Raw genomic sequence first — 15645 nt, forward strand, 5'->3', positions numbered from 1 at the left:
CTGTGCAAAAATTCTTTTATCTTAACGATTACAAGGCAATTCAAGCCCTTACTTCAGTTTTACTCACAGCACAATAATTATGTGAAACAAACAACTACTTCTCTTTCTTTCTGAGAGTCACATTATAGTGACCTGTGTACCTCACACATTTCCCTCTTCTCTGCATCCTCTGCAGAAGCACAGTGAGTGGAAAAGAGGCAAGAAAATCAGAAAGCAGGGAGGCTTCTGGCAGAGGCACATGCCAATGAACAAGAAGAAAGGCAATGAATGGGGAAAAAGAAGAAAGAGGAGTACATGAGAGGGGCCAATAGACTAAATAACCAGACTTGTGTTATGTGGCAAGCTGCTAGCAAGATGACAGTGTTGCATTTTATAAACAGGATCTTTGATGTTGGATATGCAAAAGCTGGAGCTCCTGCCCCAGTACACCTCCAAAAGATCACTATTTTTCTTAACCCACTATGGGCATGTTTAACCCTCTGCCCATGGCATGACAAGCAGTTCATCCCACTGGCCCCCATTGCCGTCTGCTCTGAAGACCCTTCCTCATCATGTCTTTTCCTAACATCTGAAGTCTGTTCACATGATAGAGGAACTTGGGATGATAGGTACACAGACACAGTCAAATGCTGTCAGGTGCACTCCATAAAAATGGAGAGGGTCTTGGTGTCACTAGTCACAGAAGGAGGTGTGTAGTGGTGTTCTGAAGGTGATGGGGACATTTGCCTCAGAAGTGTACTCCAGGCCTGAAATGAAATACTAACCAACATAAAAACACCCACAGAATACAGGTTTGAGAAGAAAGAGACTGTTAGAGGATGTAGACCTTACTGAGGTACAAGGAGCAATAATGAGTCGCTCAAACCAGTAAACCATACAGACCATATTTGATTATACATATTGGGTAGTTATTCTGTTTTTCCTCTTCCCTTACATATGGAATGATATTCTGATTTATCTCATGAGACTTAAGGGACTTAGCTATAAAAGCCCCATTCTTTTATCTGAATCCTAACTAGCTCTTTGTATCTTATGACAAGGAGTTCCACAGCTTAATTAAGCATTGTATTTAAAAAACAAGCCAACAATTTCTTTGCATTGTCTCATTTACAGCTTTTCAATTTCATGATCCTTTCCTTTGTTTCTGTTTTATGAGAGAGCTTTAATGGAATTTTCCAGATGAACTTCTCTATGTTGCTACTTATTTTGGTCATTTTACCCAGTATCTTCCATAAAACAATATTGAAGGGAAGTTTGAAGCTCTTGCTATTTATACTGCATTTGAAATGGACTTAATTCTCATTTGAATGAATTGATCATGCTGTATTTCCATTGTTCTTTTTAATGAAATAGCATTAAGGATATTTTTTGTAGACTTCCACTGCATCACCACCTTTATTCACCAAAAGTCTTTGCTCATAAATCCTACTGAGCCTTTCCTGAAGCTGGACAACAAGAACAAGGCACAGAGCCGAACATACAAATGACCCTCTTAAATTACTAATTTTATTTTCAGTCTCATTGTTATTTATTATTGAGCTGCTCTTTGCTTTCCTATGTGTGTGTGGAAGAAGATGGAGTTCCTTAAACCATGCTTATTGCAGTAGAGGGGCTTTACAGTAAAAGCCATTGTTTGCTTTTGAGAAGTATTTGTAACCCTTCTTTTTCTTGCCATTAAATTAATCTAACCTTCTTGTCCACACATGCAGTGACAAACTGACTTTTAAATCAACAGACCAGTTACCTACAAGCCCTGTAATCAGGGAAAGGCTGTCACAGCAGTCGCAGCATCCCACCGCTGGAGCCCATCAGAGGAAAAGGCCCTTGTCCTCAGATCATAGGCCAGAGGGTTGCTGGTGAACACCCATGTGTTTGCCTGACACTTGAATCAAATTATGCTCCTGCAAGAGGTTCCCAGAGAGAAATGTATCTCATTAATTATACATGCAAATTGGGATCCAGCAACATCTTATAGGGTTCTGTATTGCAAGCTATGGTTTTCTGATGTTATCAGCAGCTTTTCAGTTCAGCACAGCAGCAATCTAATTAAAATGGCCATCAAAGCAGAGCTGAACTGCATTAAGCTGTTCCCATTAATGTCATATTTAATTTAGTGGTTCAGTTTTGAAGATGGTCATTACTGTCCTTTACTAGGTTTTGAACTTCTGGACAACAAGTTTTATAAATTATATTTACATCTCAAGAAATATAAACACACTGTTTACATATCTGATAGCTCTTCTGTCTTGTCACTCCACACCTGCTATGTTGCAGCTGGGTTGCCAGCTACCACTTAGTTGTTTCTTCAGAACATCCTGAAAAACTGAAGGGGTGGGGGAATTGCAACGAGGGGGAATGGCACCAGCTTTTATTGTTTGTTCTCTCTGTCCTTCACACCACTTTTTTGTCTAATTGCACAAGTCAGTCCAGTCCCTTCCATTTCATAGACATGATGGGATGGCTGGACCTTCCCATTGACCAGCAGTGTTCTGGCAGCTGTGCACTAAAATTAGGGAAGGCTGAATTGCAGTCTTTGATAGAAATAGCCTGCTATTTCTAGAGGTCAGATGAGATGTGGAGGAAGTTCTCACCTTCGGGCACCGCAGAATTACTTTGCTGTTCTCAGAGCTGCTCCTTCTTATAAGATAGTCAGGAATGAAAATGGAACCTGACACTAAAACCCACACATCCACAGAAGCAGAAAAAAATATATTTTAAAACGGTATCAGAAAATTTTTTCTCTTTTACAGATGGCTGTGTTTTTATTTTAAAGCTTAGATAACAGTTTTGTGAAATAGAATGGAGGAAAACATAAACCTAGATACGGAAATCTATTTTACTAAACTTCATCCAAACCAGAATTGTATAATATCAGTGTATACATTGCTTTACTGTAAAATAACATCTTCCAAGGAACATGTAGAAACTCTATATTATTGATCTTAATGTGAAAAGAAGTCAAACTTTTTTGTGTGACAAAAGTGTGACAAAATTAGAAAAACACCTCTGCTGAATACTTTAAGCGAAGTCACTACAAAAAATTCAAAATTCAGTAGAATGAAAATAGTTGGCAGCTTTGCTGATCCAAGAAAGATGTAAAATAGTGTATCAGAATTGCAGCCAAGGAGAAATTGATGAATTTGGACAGAATTCCCAGAAACATTTTTTCATTGCCCATGAAAATCACTTTTTCCTTTCACATGTCTAAGTCTAGTCCTCACCTTAGCAACAATATTAATTAAATTAACACCAGAAAGATTTCAGTAAGTTTTGGAGAAAAGCAACAAAGTAGTTCTTTTATAGTGGCATGATAGGAGACTAATATAACCACACATCAAGAAGTCAGTTACTAGAAGGTAATAGAACTGTTTGAATAGTATAAACACTGTATAACAGGACAAACAAGTAAAGTGATTCAAACGGTGCCCATCTAAAATGAATGGGATGAAACTCAGCAAAGACTTGGATGAATGTTAGAATGTAATATTTTACAGTTTCAGCATATTAGAATGTCAGAATCTGTTACTTCAGAAGAATCACCCAGAGCAAGTCTGATCTCATCATTTAAAAGAGGACTGGGAAAAAAACATGACTTTTTAAAACTACATCTGTATCTCTGAAAGGGAGGGAGTCTAATTTTGAGCAAGTCAAATTTTCTGTCATGAGTGGGATTATATGGAATTAGTAGTTCACTGAGACTGTTTACTAAAAGAAACAGAGATGTGCTTAACTCAAATGAATTAGTACACTGTAATATCCTAGGACAGTAAGTCAACCTTGTAATAAGTGTAGCCTGCCTTTCCAGAACATTGAGCTTAGATGTGAACAACCCTTAGTCATTTTGGCTATACCTATACTAGTAATTGAAAAAGGAAGATTTCTACAGGCTGTAATTCAATCACCTGTACTATAAAATTGTTGCACTGGTACCTGATATGCTTTAGGACCAAAGCCCAAACATTGCCACTTCTTTGGATTTTTTTGGGCAGAAACTGCAGGTGCTACAACCCAGAAATTTTCCACGGAAGTGTGTCATTTCAGCTGAACCATTCACAAGTATTTTGCTAGCAAAGCAAAAAATATTTGCTTTCTGGCTGAATTGATCTTCATGGAAGTGTTTTGGTTTGGTTTTAACTTTTTTAGCTGTTTCAATGAGCTTAGGTTAGAAGAAAATAAGGCATATTTTAATTACCTCTGTGAACTATATTCTTGGCATCTCTCAGGAACTTCCTGTCACAATTCTGCAGTCAAATTAAAGGATAAATCAAAGGTGATTTTTCTCTTCATCTGATTTGATTCTTCTCTTCTTCTGTGCAGAGTTTTTTCTTTTTTTTTTTTTCTTTTTTTTTTTTTTCCGCTTGCCAAAGTCTGTGTTTTTTCTCTGAACTCATTGATTAATTCTGAAGAGTGAAGTTTTCCCTTTGGAGTACAATAGGTTCACCCAAGGTTACCTTGAGAAACACTGATTTTAGACTCCCTACAAAGATATCCTTTCATTGTCAATATCAGTGTGATATAGTTGCTCTGCAGAAATATTAAGCACACAGACTGACTAGACTATTCAGATAAAATATATTGGTTTCCATTTGTTTACTTTTGCCTTATTTACAATTTGATCATTTTAAATGTTGTAGGAAAACAAGTATGTTCTTCTGTCTGCAATCACAACCAACCTCAGTTGTTTGTACTTCAGAAAAAGAAGTGAAAGTGGGCTTCTCTTTCCTTCACAGTATGTTTGCTTCCTGATTTTTTTAAGTTTGCTTTTTGTTAAACATGTCAATTTTTGATGTGTTTGTCAAACATGTATGTCATGTAGAATTCTCTAAAACACACCAGATTTCAGGTGATAGTGAGCTTTTATGGTTTTCTGTATGTATTTTCCTGTCCTTCGGGGGTGAGGGGGTGGGCAGGATATGCTCTGTGGCTTCAGATAAATGACCAGGTTTTGGTCAGCTATAGAGGAAGAAGTGTCCCTAATGGTGTCCCATTCTAATAGATCTGCCAGAGAAACCATGTTTTTTCTCAGGAAATATGGTCTGAATTGAATGGCAAGTAAAAACAGATGGGAGGGAGAATTAAACCACGCTTAGTGATTATCCTATTACAGAAGCACTTTTAGCACATTTTGAGGTAATTATATTACTTCTGCTTCTCAGTGAATATATAGTAATGCACTTGAAGTATAATCAGATCCTGTCCCCCAGGGATTACATTTTTCACTGCAGGTAAGTAGGCAGCCAGGATTAGTGAATGAGTGCAACGAGACTCAGAAGTTTCAATGATTCACTTCTCATGTTTTTCTGTAGGTAGTACTAGCACAAACTCAAGTTCCAATTTATCACTACCTACCAACACCCTATTTAGCCTCCCTTAGCTCAGTGTAAGACAGTTGCTCCACTAGGTGATTTATTCCATACTCTTAATATAATGTTATTAAAGACAAGAGTCCTTGAATCCAGTGCCTTCTGCATTGATAAATCTGGCACCTCTCTGCCCTTTGGTGACTTTCTTAGACATATTACTGAAGTAGGTGTAGCAAACATGTTAAAAGACACAGCAACCTTTCCTTTAAGAGGTAGGAAACTAAGCATTGAAGTTAAGTCTGCTGAAATGTGTCTAGGTGTACACTGAGGGAAAACAGATGAAATATTTGAAGTTGTTATAATATTGAAATGTTGTTATAATACAACAAAGAGCTAGAGTGAGAGTAATCAGAATATTCTGACATGTGAGCTGAAGCTATTGGGCCTAAGAGAAACCAGGGTAATACAACTCTCCTTCCCCCTGTTGATTCTTACAAGGATTATCTTGCATTTCTTACAATTTTTCTCTGAGGATTTCCAGATACTTTATAAACACTGACAAATCAAGACTCACAAGGAAGTAGCTCTCTGTACTGTAGCCATACATATAATCTAGAAGTTTTCTTTACATATGCTGTAACAAGTCTCACAGAAACTGGTCTCGAAAGAGCTCTTATAGGTAGCAGCCCTCTTAGCCTACACCAGTGGAGGTGGATGTCAGACCTCTGAGGCTGACAGCAAGCATGCATTTGGCAGTGAATTGCCTCCTCTTCAGTAACAGTTTCATGGACTGTTAAATTTGGCACTGTATGCTTATGATTGCTTTCGGTGGTCAAACGAGTTTGAGGTGGCATCCAAGTAGCCTGATACTCAAGTGATACAGTGCCTAGCTCCCTTGAGCCTTTTCCTTTCCAGAAATGAGGCAAGAGAAGTGATTGCAGCCAACCTCATTGAACTGACACTTAAAAAAAGAAAAAGTATACATTTAAACTATGATACTTCTTTATCAGACTAATTTCTTTTATAGTCCTACCTAATTAACCTCACATTGCTGTGTCAAGATTTTGTCCACGGTTCTATCCGGTTACTTCAGCCACTGCTCATGCCTGTGATGTAATTAAACATTAAGGCCCAAATTGCTAACATCAATGGGCTAGTGGAGCATGTCTTAGAAGAACTGCATGGCATGAAACTCAATAATGTATTTCCAGACATAGCTTATTAATGGCACATGGATGGAAAACAGCTTCTGGAAACTATTTTCTCTATGAACATAATTAGTTGAACAAAATGCATACAGATAATTCAGCACTGTTGTCACAAATATATAGTTACAAAAGCTGACTGTTCAGATGTTTGCATACCACCAACTCACGTGCTGAGAACTGGTGTATGTGAGTGATGCTCATCAACCCCTGTCATCAGTTTCCTTTGGGTAGTGAGGACCCAAGGCCATAAGGTCCTTTGTGCCATGGAGCACCTCACAGCTAGTGATGAAACCTGTGCATCACCAGGTTACACTCAGCACCCACAGAGTTCTCCTTGCTAGTTTCAATAGCCTAAAGCTACTTGAAATGGGAGTAATTATCTGTAATGAGATACTGTTCTTGTCAAAATAATTATGGTATATCATACCAATACATGAAAGTTTTAAAAATGTCTCCCATTGCACTAGTAAATTCCCGGTGTACTGGGTTTATGCACTGCTGGAAGCTTGGTAGAATTTTACATCTATTTCTTCTATAACTATTATCATTACAAATTATTTCCTTCTCTATCATTATGGGATTATTTTTCTTTTGATTTGAAATAAATATGATTAATTACATCATTCTTCATCGTCCCACATGGTAAAATACTATTCTTCCTTAATAACAGAAGATGTTAGAAACTTCTGGGGTATCTCCTTGACTTAAGGTATAACTCATAGAGGGATTCTCTTTTGTTTGTTCTAACTACTATAAAAATACCAGTAAATTCTTCTTGCTTTACAGAATAATGTTCAAAACCAATGGTCCGTTGTAGTGAGAAGAGAGCTTGAACAAGGACAGAAGGCAATTTCCTGCAAGCAGGCACCCTAGAATAGTAAGACAGGCTGATACCTAGGAAAGGGGTGAGGTATGAATTTTTTCTTGGTTTATTTTTTCCTTTGCTGAATGCAAATAAACACTGAAGAACAATTTTTGAAGCATCCCAGGTTATTCCTAAAACTCAGCCTAACTGTGTTGTGCTTTTAAGGCTCGTGTAGACCACTGTTGATTATTGTCTCTCTCAATCTCGTAAGGCTCCATTTACATCTGACTGGAGTGAAAAAAAATTTTTTGGCTCCTGAGAAACACGTTTTCATAAGGTATCTTCAAAGTACGTGAAACATACTGATAGGACTGCAATCCCTCTGCAACCAGTAGCAGCCAAGTCTGTCTTATAAAACACAGCTGGAAAGAACAGAAACAGCTGCTTTCAACCCCCCACTGGTGTGTAACAGGACAGTAATAATTTCTGTGGGAAACAGGAGTCTGAAGTTCATTTCCCATGTCTGCCTGAAGGGTATCACGGCCACCTTTGCTCTTCCCCTGGAGCAGAACTAGCCAAACTGGTTGAAGATGGATCACTTTTGCAGCTAAGTTGGGAACTTTGGGGCCAGGAGCTGGGAGGAGAAGCCTGCAGGATAGGATTTCCCACTAACCTAATGGCTACATCTCTCACATAAAGGAGACACGGGTTTTGCGCTCTGCCCTTCCCCCATGACCAGAGGAAAAGTGGGAAACAAAAGCATTGGCTGAACCCTGATAAAATATGGTTAACTTATAGAAAGGTCAATCAAGGGGTAATATTTAGAAGGTCAGTGTCTCTTCTGTGACTCTCCTTTGTCTCATACAAGGAAGTATCAGTAACAGAAAAAATAGTTTATGAGTAGAAGGTTAAACTACAAAGAGTGAGAATAGAGACAGAATTGAAATAGCTTCAAGAGAGCTATCTGGCATTATTAAGGAAAATGTTTGAGAGAACTTCATAGCCAATAACTAATTTGCTCAAAAACTTAGAGTTTTCATGAGTGAAATAGGTCAGATTAAGCTAGTTTTTGAATAAATTATAATAAAGTTGTATGTATTCTCCCTTTAAAATGATAGTTTAAGGTGGCAGGAAAAATGTTAAATAAGTAACACGGTGGGAATAACATTTACATTATGATTACATTTCGTTACAACAAAGTTGGAAATTATGCATGGAGTTTGAGAACTGACTTAATTCTCAGGACAGGCAACACAATTTATGAATTAGGGTTGTTTGCAACAATCACTTAAGAAATTACAGACATTCACAATGGAGAGTGTGGTGAAGGGAGCAGAAAGAAGTGCTTCACAGGGTAGGAAGAGAAGATGGAAGAGAGGAGAAAGGCAACAGGAGAGAATGCAAGAAGAGAAGCAGGAAAACGAGGGGCAAGCAGAGCTGAGGAAAAAAAGGTCCCAAGTAGCTAAGTAGGTAAATATGGATACATGTAGTAGACTCTGTTGGGGCTGCATATGAAAATGCATTAACAGTGAGACATTATGGTATTTAACAGGCATTTCAGAATTGCTGTAACACTGTTCAGAATTCCTCTCTGTGCTAGGCAGCTATTGCCCCAGGTAAATGGCACACTGGGGAGAGATGCAGGGTGAACCCCACAGATGTGTAACTCCTCTGCAATGCAGAGTGAAATGTGAGCTGCCCGCAAGGGCGATGGAAATATTTCTCTGGAGAATCCTCTGTTGGGTGACTACAGCCCCCATATGTGGGTGGTAGTGCAGCTGCAGTAATGAAGGCTGTAAAATATTTCCTCAGTTTAGACAAAAGGAGTAAAAATATGCTTTGCTTATTTAACCTTCTCAGTGTATCTTAAAAATTCTGATCTAGGTGCTTGAAGCCTTTATTGATTCTGCAACAGAAGTGAACTTGCCACACTGACATGCAGACAGCTGCAAGCAGGTGGGTGTTTTGCTGTTTTCATAATGCATAAAATGGTCTAGAGAGCTAGACATCTTGCTCAGCATTTCTGAAGGTTTCAGATGAGTACAAAACTGACTGCTCAGCCTATTACTAAGTCATAAAAATGTGCTTATTTTATTTGTTCAGTATGGACCATGTACACAGCAGATTATTTTCCATCCTGCTTATCGACAAAACTAGGTAGCCATCTAGCCACACATATGGGCATTGAAGGATTAATGGGTACAGTGGTGGCAGCATATTCAAAGAACTAGGATAACTATTCATATTTGTGAATTTGGATGCTTGCAAAAGAATTGTGAAATCTGTGCACAAAGAGCAAAAATTAGTGCTTTATGCCGTCATAATACTCCACCAAGTTGCAGAACCTCTGTCCTGCAGGACCTGACCATGGAAAAGCCTTCATTTTGCTCTGTCAAAGCAGCTCAGCTTTGATATTACCTGAGTTCTAGGCATGTGGGTACTTCATCCTCAATAATCCTTTGGCCCTTGGCATTTCTGCTGCTGTGTTAACCATAGTGAAGGATTCAGTGTGACAGAAACTGATTAAAACCAACCTTTGTCACATATAGTACCAACAGTCTACAGTCATCTGATGATAACGAATTTCCGTCACTATGCAAATGTAGTGTTTTGAGACTAACTTTCAAGAGGTTGAAAAATGCATTCACTTTATCCACCCTCTGAGCAACTGCTACTGCCACCACTAAGATACTGTCTGGCATCATAGTAAAATTAGAGGTTTCTTCCACTGTAGGGTGACTTGGTATACGGTACTAGATATACAGTCTGTACTTGTAGCTCAGAAAGAGTTTTCACAAGGAAGGGTAGTGCTGGGTGCTGAAATGGGTGGCTGTCTGAAAAATGTTTCTGGCTCCTTTTTCTTCAAGCACACAGTCTAAGAACAACTGCTCAATTCCATGTATAGCACAATGAAGGAAATTTGTTGTCAGATGAAACAGAATTTGAGGACAGATTTCACGGAGTAGTTACTCTGGAATACTTCAGTTTTGCTTTAAATGTGGGGGATTACAATAACAGGTACAATGTATTCATAAATTGTGTTGGTTTTGTAGCTAGTGCTACTGGGATAGCTTTGCTGCAGCTGTACCTCTGTGATTTCAATATCTCATTCAGCTGTGAAAAGCAGAAAGCAGATCATACACTGAAAAATACCTCAGGCATTCATCTGAATTTCTCTGTTTTTCTAATGACCTTAGTATTGCAAATGACAGGATTTTTTCCTGAGGTGAAAGCATTTAGAGCACTTATGAAGGTTACGTTTTGGGTTAGCCTTTTTCTGAGTAACCTCAGGGTCTTCCATCTATATTAAGCATTGGAGGTATGAATCCAGGTTTTATTCTTTTTCCCTTTACATTCGTCTAGTGCAGAGCTCTCTGCCATCTCAACCCTTCAGGACATCTCAAAACCAACTTGTTGGGGCAAGGAGGGATTTTGCTGAAATTGAGTTTTGGGGCATTTCTGAGGTGCTCTAGGCTATTAAACCAAGAAAGTAATTTAAGCAGTCACATCCTTGTTCTAAAGGCATGCTTTCCATTGAATTACTTTAAGCTATCATATCTTCACACAGCTTTTGCCATCATATTAATCTGACAGACTTTTCAGACTCTTTCCTCCAAGATTCTTCCTTCAAAATGTTTGATACTTCCAATGACTCAGATGAGATAAAAAGCAGCAGACCTAATTCTAGTAGCAAAGTTTCATCAGTATTAGATTACATGTAGCTATGCGCTTTCCATTCAAGAACTATAACTCCCTGAGCTAACAATAGCAATGTTTAGAGCTGGTGTTTTTGTAGCAACAATGCAAGTCATGTGTTGTGTGCTCAGGAATGAAAACAGGAGTGAGTGCAAAGGCTAATGAGATGATTTTGGAGGACTACGTAGGCAGAAAGAGACAGACTTGCTGTCCTCTGCAGTCCTGCCCATTCTGCCTTTTGGGGAATTTCTTATAGAGTAATCTATCTCTAGAATCACACATGAAATTTTGTCTTCAAGAGTGTTATTTGGGGCAGGTGAGGAAAGAGTTAAGAAGCTGTTGATAAGGCATAAGGATGGTTCAGGGACCAACGCTTGAGTTCACTCCCTTGTCATCTTTTATTTACTAGTCAGCCAAGATGCCTAGGAAATCAAATAATACAGTAATATATAAATATTACTGGTGTTTATGAGCTTTCTTTCCAATGCCAAGGGCTTTAACTAACCCAGAAACAAGCAGAGTTTTTTATGCTACATGCTCTAAAGCCTGAACCCTGACTCTAGCTCTGAATTTAAACTACAGACACTCCATGTAAATGCATACGATTAAGGGCTTGGCCTTAATTTTATATCTGTTTTCTTTCTGTCTTTTCAGAATGTGCAGAACCATTCAGTAAATTGAATGGTTGATGATTTCTATTTTACAATGCCTAATCTTAATTGCATCCTTGGTACTAACGTTATTACCCTCAGAGTATCAAAGCCTATTGTAAACCAGAATAAAATGCCAAATCCCAATTTGTTCTTTTCCTGATTTTTGGACCTTCATGGGAATGTTAAATTGCTGAAATGTAACCACAATCCTAATGCTAACTTGTATCCTTGGGTAAAGATCTTACAAGATTCAGAAATAAACAGAGCACCAAATGATCTGAATTTCCCAACCTTAATCCCAAAGTAATGCTAACTGCAATCATACCCAGAGTAAAAAGTGCTGATTTTAAAAATTGTGTGTCGTTAGACCTTAACAGTACCAGCTGTCCTCCAGTTTCCTTAGACCATGTTCCTTTGTTCACTTTCTTTGGGTAGAGAATAGGTCAGATGCTGCTTCAAAGGATTTAGTAGCATCTCATTTTCCTTTGACAAATGCTGTTGCATTGACATTCTCATGTCAAGGAGTGTGTTGAACAGAAACTTCATTACTGCCTGACAGCAATGATTGTGTATGTCATTTTGAGCAATGGGGACAAAGAGTGTTTCAAATGAGAGAAAAATCAGTGATTTGCAGGGCTGGGGGCTGCCTCCTTATTTGGCAAGCCCTCGCTCAGTAAAATACTATTTTTAAACATTAATTTGTGGGTTGCAGTTTAAATTACTGTTACTTTTGCAGTGTAAAGTCATATTCAATCATTGGTTGCTCCTTGCTGCCTTTCCATCAATAATTTAAAAGCACTTTGAAAGCCTTAACTGAGTCTCAAGGTTAAGCAGTCATGATAATTAATGTTGTCACATGTATGAAAGAAACCTGTTATGCCATTACCTGAAATTCTTGTCTTTTTCATTTGTATTTACTGCTTATCTGTATTTTTTTGAGGTTTCAATGTAAATTGTCATTGGGAGAGAAAATTCTGATTATCTGAAAAACAGCCCTCTGATGGGTCTGTAGGAAGTCTTTAAAAGAGAGATACATATTAGTTATATAATATTAGCTTACATATTTGTTATGAATGGATAGCTACAAAAAAAGCCAAGACTCCGAAATCACCTTTCATTTGTACTGATAAGTAAAATTAAGCACACTTAGAGAAGGCCTATGAAGCTGGATAAACATAAGTAAAAAAGTAATAGTACAACAATGCATAAACTGACTCGAAATATGTACAGGGTCTCTTACGTTGCTTTCACCGCAGTGAAGTTGTTACATGATGAATATCACACAGCAAGTTAGTGGTAGAAAGAGAAATAATGGTTGCATGTTCCAGAGTAAAAGGATAAACCCCAAGTATAGGTATAAATAATACTGAACACTGATTTTACATTGACATATCTTCTGTTAGTTCCATCATTTGCTGCTCTTTTGACAATACCTTTTTGTTTAAAGATACTGATTAGTACAATCCTGATTTCTCAAAGTTTTCATGTAATAACATGTTAAACAATATTCTCCTGTTCAGATTGAAAAAGAGATGAAATCATGAGGTTTATATTTGCTTCAATCCAAGATTCCAGTTTCAGAAATGAACTTGAAGATTATCTGCTCTGTGCCATAGAAAGTAATTTGTCTTTTTGTAGAGGACCTGGTGGCAGAATTTGTACTTTCAGTTAGGCAGACATAGAGAAGTCTGATTTCAAATATATGATGTCATAAATCTAGTCTGTTGGAATATCACTCTGACCACCTGGCACTTTGTCTACTCTGTTTTTCAAAGCATTTTACAAACCTTTTAAAAGTTGCATATGGTGTTTCGTCACTATACTTTATGTCTGCTTCTAAACTAAGAATTAGAAAGGTTGAGATTGGAAGGGCCCTCTAGATCTCCTCTAGTCCAACCCCCTGCTCAGTCAGGGTGACCAAGAGCAGGTTGCCCAGGACCATGTCCAGTCGGGTTTTGAGTATCTCCATAGATATCAATGGATATGAACGCCTAAAGATACTTTAAGTATTGCACCTACTCCAGGGAAAGTTACCCCAAGTATTGTGTTAACAGTCACACTGGGTGTCTGACTTGTGGGATGCGTGCTCTATTAATCAGACGACATGCAAGCACTGTCCCTTTCAGACAGAAACCTCATTTAGACTCTCTCCACCTTATCCTTCTGCATTCAAACAACAGTTTTTTCTTTCAGGGACAACTGCAGTCTCTGTTAGCATCAGGGATGGCTCCAGCAAGTTTCTCTAAGTGGTATCTGCTCTGAGTGTGGTCTAGTCCACAGGACACCTTCAATCCTAAAACTGCTGCCTGTCTGCACTCCTAACAAGAAGGGCATTGTGAGGGCCATCACTGCAGCAACCTTCCTTCATAGTTCTCCTCTGGAGAAGGCTTTCTTACCCCCATTTTTGAGGTCACCACCTCAAGCAGTCACAAGGACCCATGTCTCCCCTTTGAAGATCTCCCCATCCTCCTGGTGCAGACTGTGGGAGGGACAGAAGAGGACCAGAGAGTTTTGTGGGCAGCCTGAACACAGGCTGAATTCAGGCAGACTATAAGAAGAAATACAGATGCCAGGGGTCCTGGAATGAAGGTTCAGTCTTCCCAGCACAGCGTATTTGCAGCTCTGACCATCTGGACATTCTTACACAGTCAGTTTCCATCTGCCACCTGCTTGATGCCCCAATTTCTTTTTTGAGGTTGATCCCATCTGAGTACAGCTTATGGTTCCTTTTCCTGCACTGTAGGAACTGCACAGCTCTCTGACCAGAGACTAGGCACATTCCCACACAGACACCATCCATCCTCTTAGAAACCATAACATTCATTGCAATTAAAATGTTTCCTGATTCACTGGATCACCAAGGAACTGCGAACAGTACAAACAAAACCACATCTCACAGTCCACCTGAACTACTGTGGAACATATAGGAGGAATTGCATCTGTACAAAAATAGTTTTCGCCATAATATCTAGCTAAACCTAACATTTATGAAAATGCTCCATAGGAGCTTAAATATGGAAACCAAATGGGCATCATTACTTTCCCACTATAAACACCACTCACTTTACCAGCTTCCTTTACCAGCTTTGAAAACATTAAAGTTTAAATTGACCCTGCAGAGATAAGCATGTGGTAACATTGTGGTTATGCAAATATCTGTGTTATGTTAATAGGCTCCTTGGTATAGCAAAAAGAGCTGATAGCCATTTCCATTACTGTACTAGTAGTTGTTTATTAGCATGGAAAGAGGCAGTCCAGGAGCTATGAGCAACATCCTTTTCTCACAGAGTGTTTCCAAGCACTCAGCCATCTGCTGGCTTGCCTACCTGTGATAATCACCCCTTCTCCCTGCCAAATTTTGTGCTGCACTATGCATGACATTTTAAATGATTTAATGGACTAATTTGCATTTTTCAAATAATTTTACATGCCAATTAATTTCATTTTATGGTTAATCTGCCCTTCCACAAACACTGTTAGGGAAAGACACAGATAAGCACAAACTTTGCCAGTTCTGAGTACATCAGAGAGGGTTCCTAGGGCTGCTGGGGTAAATGTATGGGTTGGGGGAGGTAGAAAGGTGTGCATGGTGGGGGGCTGTCTGAACATGATGGATTTGTGATAGCAGGAGGATATGCAGGAATATTATGGTTTGTGTGCATAGCTGACAGGCAGCAGAGAGTAGAGTGCTGTAACTGTGGCCTGCTCTTCTGGGTGGTGCTGGGTTGCCTGAGAGAGCTGGAGTATCTGTATAGGCCGTTCAAGCAGTGGGAGCCAGGGAGATTTTTTTTTCCCCCAAAGTTCTGCCAAACCTATCCCTTATATCCGTCCTGCCCACCTTCCAGCTGCTGCCATGGCTGGGTGCCTGAGTCCCATCAAAGGCAGCAAAGGATAGCTGGGAGATCAGCATGGGAGTGTCCAGATGTAGCAGCTTCTGCCAGAAACTGAGCAAAACTTAAAGGTCATAAAGCCTGGAGCAT

This window comes from Strix uralensis, chromosome 3 (genome assembly GCF_047716275.1).
Source record: "Strix uralensis isolate ZFMK-TIS-50842 chromosome 3, bStrUra1, whole genome shotgun sequence".
Lineage (NCBI taxonomy): Eukaryota > Metazoa > Chordata > Aves > Strigiformes > Strigidae > Strix > Strix uralensis.